Source organism: Hibiscus syriacus, unplaced genomic scaffold (assembly GCF_006381635.1).
Source record: "Hibiscus syriacus cultivar Baekdansim isolate YM2019G1 unplaced genomic scaffold, ASM638163v2 tig00110063_pilon, whole genome shotgun sequence".
NCBI lineage: Eukaryota > Viridiplantae > Streptophyta > Magnoliopsida > Malvales > Malvaceae > Hibiscus > Hibiscus syriacus.
The window spans coordinates 123,191-137,587 of NW_024062583.1; the positions used below are offsets into that span (position 1 = coordinate 123,191).

A 14,397-nucleotide genomic window follows, 5' to 3' on the forward strand; every position below is an offset into this window, starting at 1 on the left:
ACTCATGTCAATGGTCAAGTCAATGGTTAGTAAAAGTCAACGGGTTAACTCTGTTCAAGTTGACTCAATCGGTGAACTCAACAAGTTGACTCAATTAGGTTGACTCAACAAGTTGACTCAGCTCGATCGGTTCTGTCTGATTGGGTCGGTGGGTCGGTTCAGTCAGACTAGATCAATTCCATAGGAGTTCTATGCGCATTGACAGCACGAAACGACGTGTGCAATAATCGAAAGGGTCAGAGACGATGGTCGGTCACTCTGATAATCCTCAAACACCAAAACAAACCAATTACAACTCAAAAATACATTTAAAACAACTAAAACAAATGGAGAAGGAGATCGAACAGCTTACCACAATGACTGGTGATTGATCGACGGTGAAGTGATGTCGCTGGTTGGGTTTTGTTTGGAACGATGAGGGGAGAGCAACACTGATGGCAGTGAGGTCACCGAACACCTATAGTGGTTGAAATCGAAGGGAAAACTTCGATGGGTTAGTTTCTCCAACGAGATTTCAAACGTCAAATGTATTTTAATTATTTTATAACCAACAGAGACCTAGCCTAGTTGGTAGAGGCATTCTATATTGTTAACATTGGGTTCAAACCCTAACAGCCAACATTTTGTAAGCAGATTTTTATCATATATGGTCAAAATAAATGGGTTTATCTGGGCTTAAGGCCCTAAACTATTAAAAGTATGCAAACTTACCCTCAAAATTTCAAAATCATATGTTTTGGCCTTAATGAAATAAGAAAAATTAAATATATTTTAAATTCAAATTTAGGGTGTGGCAACTCTCCTCCCCTTAAAAGAATTTCGTCCTCGAAATTTACCCAAGTTATGAAAATATGGGAAAAGCTTTAATCAATTCTTCAATCTCTCGGGTATCTTTTAAAGGGTTATGATTCCTCTACTAAACCTTAACCAACTGATTATGGATAGATCTCTTCTTTGTCAAAATTCCAGAATCTAAACATAATTCTCCTCGTAGAGCCAAACGTACAATAATTACAATTTCTTAATCAGAATCACACTTGCTTACTTCTAGTGCAACATACTGACATGATTGTTTTATTTTATATGAGCAACATCACCTCGAGATTTATACTTTTACTAAGTATTCAAACATCTATTTTAATCTCATGCATGTCAAATCATTGAGATATAAAACTCATCATTTATTGGTTTTTAAACTCATAAAATTGGAACAAGAATTAGTCAAAAAATTCTTCAATTCAATACATCAGTGGAGAACTTTATTGGGAAAAACACCTTGTCTAAGCTTGGACCAAATACCTTGTTCTTCAATCTACTTGGGTAGCATATCTTAATCTCAAAACTTTACTTATATTTTGGTTACGAGTTTATCAGCACATAGTATTTAGAGATAACCAAAACTCAAATTCAGGTTAGGTGTCGGGTCAGAACTTCTAAACATCTAACTTGTTCATTAGTCGGGAGATAAATATTAGAACTTGGGCACCCTAAAAAATCAAACTTTAAAAATCAGAATACATGAATACACTTATTAAAGAATGATAACTTGACATCAGAGTTCCAACTCAGAGGAGTACAATCATAAACTAAGGGCATGTACTGACCAGACATCCTTTAACAGTCCATCAGCTGATTTACTCAGAATACTTGACTCAACCTAAGCTCTTACCACTAAATTTAATACCCTCAGACCGATGCGGGTAACCAGATTCGATATGAGGTGTCACATTATATATTAAAATAGAATTCAACCTATATGCCCCCTAATTAAATGCACCGTACACTGCAAGTTATGCCAGTGGGACTCCTTTGCTAATGTCGATACAAGCACAAGATCAAACTCTTTAATCTGAAATAGTAAGTAATAGAGTGTGCTTTGGAATGTTCAGCAATACTAAACTACCAGATGTATGCAATATGTCATCAGGTGTAAGTAAAGCATGATTTTTTTAAGGATACAAACATCATCAGGTTCTAACGACGAGCTCAGATTTCATTAATCATTTCTTCAGGTAACAGTCAAGAAATCAAAATCTGAAGGAAATATTCAGAAAGAGACTCAAGAAATTAAATTAGGGAGTCTAGTGTGTTCCAACAAAATAGAGAAATGTGTACAGATCCTTTAAAAATATTAGTAGTTTAAAATATATTTTAAAACCACAGTAATACCCTCTAACCAATCCCTGATATACAGTTTTCCCATAACTACATCCATAAGGACTTACCCTAAGAACACAACAAAGGAGCCACCCCAAGGGAGTACCTTGAGGCCTATGGGCCTACCCAAGGGTCTTTTTAGGTCCGTAAGGATTTACTAGCTTGATCAAAGGTAAACCTCTGTACTCCATACTCCTACCTATACAATATCCAGTAGAAATGAGATTAAGCAATAACTTTAATATCAATATCATAATCCAGTAAAATGTTATAAAATGACAATATAGTTATTTAAATCACATGAATGTCCTTCATCCGTACACCAAAATATAGTCCCCATACTAATATCTTGGGGCTTTAGAGCCTACCCAAGAAATACCTTAGGTCCGTAAAGAATTACTAGCTTGATCAGAGTTGAACCACCATACTCTATAATCCTACCCAGACAGTATCCCAATAATCGGTTCATATAGTAAATAGTAGATTTCATGATCCATAAATTAGGAACGATTATATTCTCTTGTGAAAACATGTAACCATAGAGCACATATCAGGTAGTTATAGTTCATAAACAGTAAATCAATACATTAGTAAATCAAAATATTGAATAGTTAAAAGATTCAGTAAAATAATAACTCAGTAAATCAAAATTTAGAGCAGATAAAATAATCATATAGAACATATGGAACACACTAGAGGATCATGTTATTTTTTAGGGGTACTTGGTATTTATCAGGTAGAAAGCTATGAAATTTCTATAAACTTATTGAATTTCATAACGAGATCTTTAATTCGTCGGTCATTCAGGAAGTGATTTATCAAGATCATAGTATTCAGATATATCAGTATGGTATTCAGGAATTATTGCATCAAAATTTATTTAGGATTCGGACATTACGAAAGTGATTCCATAAATCAATCTTATAAGGGCATTTTACTCATTTGATTCTTGAGAATTTTGGTAAATCCGTTTAATAAGGGTATGCAGCGATTTACTAAATTCCAGGTTTCAAGCATCTTAGCAGGTTTTCAATTCCAATCGCACTGTACAATTCCCAGCAAATGTGACACTTATCAATTATGTAGGTAGAGAAACTTCACGAATATTCATTTCTTAAAACTGGTTGCACTACAGAATCGAACTGGTCACCTTAAGAAATAATCTCTGGACGGATCATAAGGAGATGAACATGTATTTAAGCAGTATTTATTTATTTCCCATTTTGTAATAGTATTAAGGATGATCGACCTACTTAGGTCGTATTCTAAAAACCTCAGGGGCGGTACAACATTTAAAGCTTCACTGTATCTTCAAAAGTTATCCAAAGGAATTTGCTTAATCCAAGTCATAAAGGTATTTAGGTTATTTTGGTATTCAAGGTTGATTTATTCATTTTAAAGCTTGAGGGTATTTAGACATTCCAGGGCCAAGAGGTATTTTGGGTCATTTTACACATCAGGGGTATTTTGGTTATTTTACCATTTAAAGGTATTTTAGTTCTTTCATTCACTCCAGTCTTTCCATTTAATTCAAACTTGTCATTTATTTCAGTCATTTCAAATTATTTTGATAATAAGAGTACTTTCAATAAGTTAGCCTTCGGGTGCATGCTCATAATTAAAAATCTTGGGTTTAGGGCCTTCTCAAAGGTTATGAACTATTTATCAGAAATATTTTGTACAAAATATGAACTTAACAATTAAATCAATAATTTATCAAATTAGATACAAATGCGTATGGTACTTTCTTAATCAGGGTCAATTCGGCCTATTTTTACCTCTCAATGGAACTTCGTAATTTCTCATCTAGGTATTTTCAGTGTTTTAATTTTTAACACGAGTAATCAAATTTTAAGGGTTATGAGGTTAATACTTCACTGGTTAATCACAAAACTTGGAATTGTTCCTTATAAATCTTCTAATTTCTTATAGGAGCCATCAGAGTTTTATTTAGTTACTTACTTTTATCACATTTGAATCGAGTTTAAAAATAAATAAATAAACTGATGAGACGAAACATATTCATCCATGCAGTTAGCAATACCAACATGTACCGTAAAGCATGTATAGGGTAGAAAAATGTTACCTCAATTTTCAAGCTATACCGGTCGAACATTTATACTCTATTCGACTGCTTTCAAACTTGAATTCAACTTCTAATAATATCTCAGATACATAGCAACAAAAATGACATCAAAAACGGAGCTTAATTACGAAAAATGATCGAATCAGGAAGTTAATCAGTGAAAAACAACTTATCGAGTTTTAATTTTGCAAAACGAACTTCGGATTCGGACTCAGGACGTCGAAATACATAAAATATAACTTTTCAAAAAAAATTACTTTTTAGTCAAAGTCAACGCTGGTTAAAGTCACGTCAATGGTTAGTCAAAATAAACGGGTTGACTCTATTCAAGTTGACTCAACCAGTTTGACTCAGCTCGACCGATTCGTTCTGACTGGGTCGGTTCGGTCAGACTGGATTGGTTCTAGAGGAGTCCTGGATTGGCGAGTAGTTTTACGCGCATTATCGGAGTGTGATGGCGCATTATCGGAGTGTGATGGCGCGTGCAATAATCGAAAGGGTCGGGGACAATGACCGATCACTCTTATAATCCTCAAACACCAAAATAAACCAATTACAAGTTAAAAATTCATTTGAAACAACTAAAACAATTGGATAATGAGATCGGAGTGCTTACCACGATGACCGTTGATAGATGATCGGTGATAGATCGATAGTGAAGTGATGCCGCTGGTTAGGTTTTGTTTGGAACGATGAGGGGAGAGCAACAGTGATGGCGGTGAGGTCACCAAACGCCTATAGTGGCCAAAATCGGAGGGAAAGCTTCAATGGGTTAGGTTCTCCGACGAGATTTCAAACGTCAATTTATGATGAACGACGACGTTCCATAGTACGGGGTCATATGGGTTTTAGTTGGGCTGGGCGGTGAGTATTTCAGTTGGGGCGGTGACAGGCACGACGGTCGGACGGTGGTTGATCGATGGTGAAGGGGCGACGAGTGGTTAACTTGAAATATTTGGGTGTTTGGTTTTGGGGTTTTTACCAATCTGATCTGGGGGAAATAGTTCTGGGGTTAAAACCGAGCCAGATTTCATCAAAATATATTTTAATTATTTTATACACAAATAGTGGCTTAGCCTAGTTCGTAAGGACTTGACCTTCTATATTGTTGAATGTGGGTTCAAACCCTAAGAGCCAACATTGTTTCACCAACTTTTTATCATATATGGTCAAGATAAGTGGGTTTATCCGAGCTTAAAGCCCTAAACTATTAAAAGTATGCAAACTTACCTCAAAACTTCAAAAACATAAATTTTGGCCCCTTAATTAAATAAGATAAATTAAATATATTTTAAATTAAAATTTGGGTATGACAATATTAGTTTTATTAACAATTTATTATATATTATTAAAATAAAAATATTATATTATAGGTAAACTACATAAATAACCACATAACTAAGGGTCGGGTCGAGAAATAACCACTATTTTCAAATTTACGTCAATATAACCACTGAACTATTTAAATAGTTTCAATATAGCCACATGTCGTTAACATTTAACGGAAGTTTTGACATGGCAGTTAACAAAATTGGTATAATTAGGGTACGAGTCCTTGTAAAGTTATGTATTTGCGACGCTGGCACCTTACTTTGTTTTCTTTCATTTTGGTCACTACTTGTATATGATTTGTTTCTTTGGATTTTCATTTAATGCAATTTGATCTTGATTCTATTTTTAATTTGTTTAATGCCTTTATTTGAACATTAACTTTAAAATCTTTTATTTTAGTCATGTATTAAATTTATAGATTATAGTTAATATTTTTTTTATATTTAGGAATCAATTAAAAATAATTATATACTATAGTTAATGATAGAAATAAAAATAAATAAGTGAGGACTTAAATCTAGGCCAATTGAGAATATGACAACACTTAAATTGCTAAAAAAATTAATATACTATTTATAATTAATTTAAGATTTTAATTATTTTAAATTAAATTAAATTTATTTTATATTTATCTATTAAAGATTATATATATGAAATTATATTTTAAATTAAATTAAAAATTTATTTAACATACTCGAATAGGGATGGGCATGGGTTAGGTCGGGTTGGATTTTCAGTCCACCCGACCAGACCCGAAAATTATAAATCCACCACCTAACCCAATATTTTGAGATAAAATCTGAACTTGACCTGACTCGACCCAAAATAATATATTTAATTAAAAAATATTATTTTATTTAATAAAAGTAAGGATTTAATTTAAATAAAATAATATATAAAGGGTTATTACTACAATTATCCCTAATTATATAAGGTAAAATTATAATTTTTTGGGTTAGGTCGGGTTGGGTCAAAACCCGTTGGATTTGGGTCCCATGCCCATCCCTATACCCGAACCCACTAGCACATTTAAAATCAAAAGATAAATTTATGATTTGAATCTTAAATATTTTTTCTTATAATTATAATTTAATATTAAATTATATTTTAATGATTTTATATATAATCATTAAAAAATAAATATGAAAACAATAAATTTAGTTTAAAAATATTAAAATCTTAAATCAATTATAATAAACTTTTATATTTATTTTTGTGATTTAAGTGTTGTCATATTTTCAATTGACATAGATATAAGTTCTCACGTATCTGTTTTTTTTTTTTAACATTAACTAATATATATATATATATTAACTTTTTCTGCATAAACTTGAACAAGTTATATAACATATGTATTATCTTAATAATAAATGTTAGAATTAAAATTTTATGAAAACTCATCTTCATTTATTTTCACTTCAATTCAAAAGGTGACATGTGTCACCTTTTGATGGGATTCAAAATTTATTCAATTAATTAAATTGCATTATACAAAATGTGAAATGTGTCACAATTTAATTAGAGAAATTAATTTATTAAATTAAATTGAAATTAGGACCTAATTAAATAAGAATTAAAGTTAATCTTGGTGATCAAATTGATTAATTCTAAAATCTAGGGGATTTTAATACATGACTATAATAAAAGATTCTAAAGTTAATGCTCAAATTGAGGCATTAGACAAATTAAAAACAAAATCATGATCAAATTGCATTAAATGAAAATCTAAGGAAACAAATCATATACAAGTAGTGGCCAAAATGGAAGAAAACAAAGCAGGGTGTCAACGCCGTGAATACATAACTTTATAAGGATATGCATCTTAATTATACCAATTTTATTAACTGTCACGTAGACACTTCCATAAATGTTAACGGCATGTGGCTATATTGAAACTATTTAAATAGTTCAGTGGTTATATTGACGCAAATTTAAAAATAGTGGTCATTTCGCGACCCGACCCTTAGTTATGTGGTCATTTATGTAGTTTACCCTATATTATATTATAAAAATTATCAATAAATATAATTTAATAATTAAATTTTTTATTAAAAGATACTAAAATAATATATAAATATTAAACATATAAAATAATAATGTTTTGAGTGTTTATGCTTTGAAGTGAAAAATTCGTAAAATGAATTACGGAAAATCAGATCTTAAGTCATTTTTCAGAAAATGCAAAGAAAACTCGGTTGACCGGGAAAATGAATTATGTTGACTATCTATTTTCTGCCTATCAAACACCAAAAAATATGAAAAACATTTTTAAAAAACCAATTACAGAAAAACAAACATTCCTTTAAATTTCGTTAACCAAACGCACCCTTAACGTAATCGACCAAGGCATGGCCTCGTCAAAGAATGAAATTAACATATTTATATGCTTCCAGTTTACTCAGATGAGCTTTTGAAGTTGGAGGGGATATAAGCGTTATCTATGGATATTATTATTCAATTCATACTTGGATGAAAATAATTATAATGGTTACGAATGATTCATCACTTTTAATTTAAATAAAAAATATTGCAGTTGATGATTCATCATTTTTAATTTAAATAAAAAAAATTACAATTGATGATTAGATTATCGTTAATCAATGATGTGATATTTTTTTCTAAAGAATGTTAAAGAAAAATGGACAAGAGATGAAAGTTTAATATTCTCTCGGTCTTAATTAAAAGATTTTATAAAGATTCTTAACGTAAATGTAAGAATATTATGGTTACTCGTAGACTATCAAACTAAGTGAATATGATAAACTAATAATATATTTAATTTTGATAGGTCATGTGGGTTTATAGAATGTCATGTTAAGAGATTGTCAAGGAGTATCAAGTGTTTAAAACTCTTTCTCTATATATGTTCTCCTGAAATCTTGATTACAGAAGGATTCTTTGAAGGTTTTAACGTGCAAAGATAATATATCAAGGACGTTCAATGGATCTAAAAGAATGCTAATACTCACAAATAAGAGTAATTATATGTTTAAATATATTTAATTTTAGTTAAGTAAAAGTTTGTCGATAATTTTGATAAATTTAAATGATAGTATAATGATTTTTTTAAGAATTTTAATGTGATCCAATGATAGTTTTAGTCTAGATAAAAATTACAGACACTATAAATATAACTAAATTACACATTTAGTATTTAAATAATTAATTTTGATCTATTTTAGTATCTAATTTTTTATTTTTTAAAAAATTATACTTAACGTTTAGTTTTTGTTTATTTTAGAACCCATGACGATAAAAACTTAGTGTGTTTAGTACTTAAACTATCATTTTTTTCGTTTTAGTACCTAATGTTTAAAAAAATTAAAAAAAAAACTTAACGTTAAGTTTTTAACAGGTACTAAAATGAAACAAAAACTAAATGTTATGTATGATTTTAAAAAATTAAAAGTTTAAATATTAAAACATATCAAAATTGATAATTTAAATATTAAAACATAATTTAAATACTAAAAATTAAAAGTTTAAAAAATTGATAATTATCAAAATTGATAATTTTATTTAATGTACTCCTTAATCGTTTAAGTGAGGAGATATTAAGAATAGATTGTGAAGTTAAATATGTGTAGACGTCCTATATTTGGAGATATTGATTTGTAATTAAGTAGTACTGGGATTTTTGCATGGCTGCTGCTGAGCTCAACTTGTATCAGATCACATGCCTTCTTAACTTCAATTCCAATTGGCTCTACATCGAACTTAGATTCTATAATTTTATTATGTTGTTATTGGCTTAGCCAACAAAGCCAAAAGAGAGAATCTTCAATTATTACTATTATTATGTCTAGTTAACAAAAGCTGACAGCTGCTTACATCGGTCCATAAATTATTTTTTTAAATATATAAAAATAAAAATTTGGATGAGACGTGCTTAATTAAAAAATTAGATTCAACAATAACATTTGTTTGATTCATCAAGTTAGTTATTCATATTATTCATTCATATTTTTTATCACGAATTTTAGAGTTATTAGAAACACTTCTTTTTTTCTCGTATTTCTCTCTCCTCTAAAGTTTAAATAGGATTAAATTGGATTTAAATTTTATAAAAAAATTATCAAAGATTATTGACTTATTGATTTAATTTTGTTTTAATCATTAGATTAAAAATTTATGAATTAAGTTACTATATTTTCTATTTGATTTTTTATCAAGTCACTAAATTATATTTTTTTAAAAGAAATCGTTTATATAAAAGTTGAGCAAATTTATATAAGAACACATATCATTTATATATTACGTTAATTTAGCTTTACTGTTGATTAGAAACAATTTAGGGTAAACTACTTGAATGACCACCTAACTATGGGATTGGTGTCAATATGACCCCCCCATTTTTAAAATTGAGTCAATATGACCACTTAACTATTTAATTGGTTCCAATATAACCACTTGTCATTAATATTTAACAGCGCTTGTGTGGCATATAATAAAATTATAATTACATATTTGATCTCAATACTTATACATTCAATCAAATTGATCTTAATTTTAATTTTATTTAATAAATTAATCATTCAATCAAGATGTGAGAGGTTCTTTTATAAATTTTAAAAATTTGTTGCAATACTTAATCAAATATGCGTCACCATTTGATCCTAAATACTTGTATATTCAATCAATTTGATCATAATTTTAATTTCATTTAATAAATTAACCACCCAATCCATAGGTGACACGTGTTAACATATGATCATGACACATGTCACATCTGACACGTGTTGACTCCTAATTAGAGGTTTTTTTATAAATTTTAAAAGTTTGTTGCAATACTTAATCAAATGTGTCACCGTTTGACTGGATAAAAATAAATTTAATTAAATAAATTAAAACATAAAAACTCCAATCAGGAGTTGACACATGTCAGATATGACATCTGTCATGATCATATGTTGACACATGTCATCTATTGATTAGAAGATTAATTTATTAAATAAAAATAAAATTATGACCAAATTGATTGAATGTACAAATATTGAGGATCAAATATGTATTTATTCTAATTTTATTAACTGCCACGTAAACGTTTTCATTAAATGTTAACGGCGGGTGACTATATTGAAATCAATTAAATAAATAAGTGGTCATATTGACTCAATTTTGAAAATGGTAGTCATATTCCAAGCCCATATTTAGGTGGTCATTCAAGTAATTTACCCGATAATTTAATAAATTTAATTTAGCTCATATTAAATTTATTTAATTATTTTTAATTAAAATTAGGATCAAATTGATATAATGTGATAATAATGAAGACCAAATATATTATTTTATAAAAAAATCAATTGGAACATCAACAATTACATTAACCAAATTAATGCCTTAATTGATAATATTTTAATTCAATGGTAAAAATAAAATCGAGTCAATACTTTAGTATCTTGGGATAGTTTACCCATTAAAGAACTAACAAAGGGTCTTATTCAGTACTTTTGAGCTTGGACTCATGTGAAGCTGTTGATGGGATGGGCCTCTGGTCTTAGGTAGTTGCAGGCTGCTATTGATTCTAAACTAATTGCATTATTACATTATATACTATCGAAATGCAATTACTAAACACTAATGTAAATGCAAATTATGTAATGATGTTCATCTTCTTACTCGTCTGTAAAAAGCACATATACATGAAGCTATATACATTGGGGAATTAACTATTACTAAACACAAAAATAAGCTGACATTAACTCTAATTTCAATTACACGGACATGGATACACCAAAGCTTCACCCATCATAAGGATGGACTTAGACGAGGGCAAGTGGAGCGGTCACCCCATAAAAATTTAAATTTATCATATATTTTAATTTTTTATATATTTTCTATTAAAAATCAATTTTCGTTCTCCCTAGAATTTTAAAATTTATAAATTTAAATCGTCCCCTAAAAATTTATAAGTTCAAGTTGTGCCGGTCCAAAATCATATCTTCATAGCCAGAAATTTGCTTGTAAAAATCTAGTCCAACCCGATTCCATTGACCCAAACCCCTTCTCAACGGTGGGCGGTCCTACATCTGTGGCTAAAATTATGAATTGGCTTCACAGACACAATCTTAGTCTTTAGATCTTATCACATAGATGCATACCCTGGTCCATATTCACCACACGTTCCTATACTCCACTTTCATCCATACTTTATATACTAATAGTTTAACTATAATACTGGACTAGACGCCAGGTGCGTTTAATCTTTTAGTTTTACTTGCAACCAATATCCATGGCTACACACGCAGCTGTAGCTCCATCAAGAATCCCTGCAACAGCCAGGCTTCCATCTAGGACCACTCACTCTTTCCCTGCTTCAAGCCAATGCTCCTCCAAGGTCTATCTCATGTAGTTTTTCTTGCCCTTTTGGTCCTGTGATTCTCATTTTAGTTTTTGTTGTGCAGAGACTACAAGTTGCTGAATTCTCTGGACTTCGATCCAGCTCGTGCGTCACCTTCGTCAACAATGCTCGAGATGCATCCTTTTTCGATTGGTGGCTGCTCAACTTACTCCAAAGGTTCATTCACTATCTCAAAGTTTCGTTTTTTGAGTTCATTGTTTCATCCGCTGTAGACAAGTTGTGAACTTCATTAGATAGCCAGCATAAAAACTAAAATGATCTTTCTGCAGACCTTATTCTAAGAAACTGTTTTGAAATTTAGACTGTAGGAGTAGGAGCAACTCCTCTTAGGGGCGAAACAGCTGCCAAATTGAAGGTCGCGATCAACGGATTCGGACGTATCGGAAGGAACTTTCTCCGATGTTGGCATGGCAGGAAGAACTCACCTCTCGACGTGTTGTCGTAAATGACAGTGGTGGCGTCAAGAATGTAAGTAACTGTGACTTGTCATGCTTTTTAAGAGTTAAAACGTATGAAATTTGGTTAGTTTCATTTATTATCCACGATCAACAAAAAAAAAAATTGAAAACCAGGCTTCACACTTGCTGAAGTATGATTCAATGCTGGGAACTTTCAAAGCTGATGTGAAGGTAGTTGACAATGAAACTATCAGTGTTGATGGTAAGCCCATCAAGGTTGTCTCTAACAGGGACCCTCTCAAGCTTCCGTGGGCTGAACTTGGCATCGACATCGTCATCGAGGTAGGTCCTTGCCCTTGGTGTTGGAATTTATGTGGCCCCCAGGCATAAACTACAAGTATTCTGATTCCTGACCAAAAAGAACTTGATATCATGGAGATACCATAAATTTATACCTCTACTTTCAGATAATGTAATAATTTGCATGCATCTTACAGGGAACAGGAGTGTTTGTAGATGGCCCTGGAGCTGGGAAGCACATACAAGCTGGTGCCAAGAAAGTTATCATAACAGCTCCTGCTAAAGGTGCAGACATTCCGACCTATGTTGTTGGAGTCAATGAAGGGGATTATGGCCACGACGTCGCGAACATCATAAGGTCAGTTCTAAACAAAGAGTTATCTGCTAATAAAGCGATTATTGTAATCATTCTCCGTTTCTCTGTTGCTCTAGTGGTTTAGAATTTGATTGCAGTTTTATACTTGCAGCAATGCTTCATGCACCACAAATTGCTTGGCTCCTTTTGTGAAAGTCATGGATGAAGATTTCGGTAAGCATTGCTCATATGCATACATTATTTCACATCTTAAAACCATCTTGGAATGGACTTTTTCAGTTGTTTAGGTTAATTCCATGCGGGTTAGCAGTTTAAGATTTTCTAATCTTCTTTCACTTGCCAGGCATTGTCAAGGGTACAATGACTACTACCCACTCTTACACCGGAGACCAGGTACTGTTTAATCAAACACTATGCAGTCTATTGATAAACTCGACAATTAGGTTTCATGATAGATTACATGTCGAAAGAATTAATTGCTTCGGCAGACAAGAAAAATGAAGGTTTTGGTTGTGATTGTCCAGAGGCTCTTAGATGCTTCACACCGTGACTTGAGAAGAGCCAGGGCTGCAGCATTGAACATTGTACCGACAAGTACGGGTGCTGCCAAGGCTGTCTCTCTTGTGCTTCCTCAACTCAAGGGCAAGCTCAATGGCATTGCACTTCGTGTGCCGACACCTAATGTATCAGTTGTTGACCTGGTTGTGAATGTTGAGAAGAAGGGTATCACGGCCGAAGATGTGAATGTTGCATTCAGAAAGGCGGCCGAGGGAACATTGAAGGGCGTATTGGACGTGTGTGATGTTCCTCTTGTCTCAGTGGACTTTAGGTGCTCTGATGTTTCCTCTACCATTGACTCTTCATTGACCATGGTCATGGGAGATGACATGGTCAAGGCGGTGGCCTGGAATGACAATGAATGGGGTTACAGGTATGCTTAAAGCAACCCATCAAGCTAAAGTAGTTGAAAATCGTTGAGTAGCCAAGTAGTCAACTTTTTAATCTTTTGTATTTGAACTTATACACTAATAACAGTAACAATGTGATTGATGTTTGTGATTTACAGCCAAAGGGTTGTTGATTTGGCCCACTTGGTTTCTTTGAGACGAACCCAGCTGAAGAAGAATGCAAAGTCTACGAGGCTTAAATGATTGCAATTTTCATTTTCATTTTCAAACTTGGTTTCCATGGTCAGTGGTCAAGGTTTTCTAATGTTCATGTTATCATTTGTCTCATTTTTTTAATAACAGCAAAGTGACATGATGAGAATCATCAAACAACATTTGAATGCTTGAAGCTATAGAAAATGTAGCAATAATGGCTGTCCCTTTTTCCAATATATGTATGGGGTAAGGGGAGGTAAGATAGTAGGCTACCCCCAACACCAGGTTGAGTTCAGCTTCCGTAAGAGACCTCCGAATTATGTAGCAATAATCTTGGATTGAAT

General features: G+C 31.8%; 1 pseudogene; it reads left to right on the forward strand.

Annotated features, from left to right (window-relative positions):
- The first annotated feature begins 11,701 nt into the window (after nt 1-11,701).
- Nucleotides 11,702-14,252, forward strand: LOC120214435 (annotated as a pseudogene).
- The last annotated feature ends 145 nt before the right edge of the window (nt 14,253-14,397 follow it).